This window comes from Myotis daubentonii, chromosome Y (assembly GCF_963259705.1).
Source record: "Myotis daubentonii chromosome Y, mMyoDau2.1, whole genome shotgun sequence".
Lineage (NCBI taxonomy): Eukaryota > Metazoa > Chordata > Mammalia > Chiroptera > Vespertilionidae > Myotis > Myotis daubentonii.
Genome location: NC_081862.1, coordinates 9,104,476 through 9,105,954, shown reverse-complemented (window position 1 = coordinate 9,105,954; position 1,479 = coordinate 9,104,476). Strand labels below are relative to the sequence as shown.

The 1,479-nt window shown below is 38.0% G+C and overlaps 1 non-coding gene across 1 annotated transcript; it reads right to left on the bottom strand.

The window, feature by feature from the left end:
• Nucleotides 1-610: 610 nt before the first annotated feature.
• On the bottom strand, nt 611-717 carry LOC132225664 (U6 spliceosomal RNA). Its single transcript, XR_009450974.1, has one exon. It is a non-coding gene; the product is annotated as a U6 spliceosomal RNA (small nuclear RNA).
• Between the last annotated feature and the right edge of the window lie 762 nt (nt 718-1,479).

Here is a 1,479-nt window from a genome sequence, read left to right as displayed (position 1 = left end):
CTTCAAACTTTTATATCATTCTGTATGCAATTTTCCCCTATTTATACAATTCCTTTCAAGGTTGAGGACATACAAAATGTCACAGGAAGGAGGACAAGAATTGTTTTGCAACCTTGGTGGAGGTTCCCCAATCCTTTTTTCCATTTAGGTTTTCCAAGGAGAATATGTAAATTGTTTACCCTCCCTAACTGGATACAGGGCAGCATGCCATGAAGAAGTAACACACTGCTTCATTTATTTTTTTTATCATTATTGTTCAGATTATTACAGTTGTTCCTCTTTTTCCCCCATAGCTCCCTTCCACCCAGTTCCCACCCAACCTTCTGTCCTTACCCCCACACTGTCCTCATCCATAGGTGTATGATTTTTGTCCAGTCCCCTCCCACGCCCCACACCCCCCCCACATCCCTTTCCCCCACAAGAATTGTCAGTCCACCCCCTCTCTGTGCCCAATTCTATTATATTCACCAGTTTACTCTGATCAGATTTTTTATTCACTTAATTTTTACATTCACTTGTTGATAGATATGTATTTGTTGTTCATAATTTTTATCTTTTCCTTTCCTTCTTCTTCCTCATCTTAAAGAATACCTTTCAGCATTTTATATAAAAAAACATGCAACGCTTCACAAATTTGCATGTCATCCTTGCGCAGGGGCCATGCTAATCTTCTCTGTATCATTCCAACTCTAGTACATGTGCTGCCGAAGGGAGCACAGTTCTCTTTCTTTTTTAATAACTATATGTATTATTTGGAAACATTTAGATCTCAGTATGTTTTTAAAAGAATGAATGAATGCACTCTTTCATGAGCCAATAGTCTTCTTATTTTTTTTTAAGTTTATAATAGTCTTTATTATCCATGAGTGAGTGACATCATGTGGTATTTTTCCTTCATTGACTGGCTTATTTCACTTAGCATAATGCTCTCCACTTCCATCCATGCCCTTGTAAATGCTAAGTGTTCCTTATTTTTTAAAGCATCATAGTATTCCATCGTGTAGATGTACCACAGTTTTCTAATCCATTCATCTACTGATGGGCACTTAAGCTGTTTCCAGATCTTAGCTATGGTGAATTGTGCAGCTATGAACATATGGGTGCATATATCCTTTCTGATTGTTGTTTCTTGGGATATATTCCTAGAAGTGGGATCACAGGGTCAAATGGGAGTTCCATTTGTAGTTTATTGAGGAAACTCCATACTGTCTTCCTTCATGGCTGCACCAGTCAGCATTCCCACCAGCAGTGCACGAGTGTTCCTTTCTCTCCACATCCTCTCCAGCACTTGTTGTTTGTAGATTTGTTGAAGATAGCCATTCTGACAGGTGTGAGATGCTACCTCATTGTTCTTTTGATTTGCATTTCTCATATGATTAGTTACTTTCAGCATGTTTTCAAATGTCTCTTGTTTTTCTAAATGTCTTCTTTGGAAAGGTGTCTATTTAGATGCTTTGCCCATTTTTGATTGGATTGTTT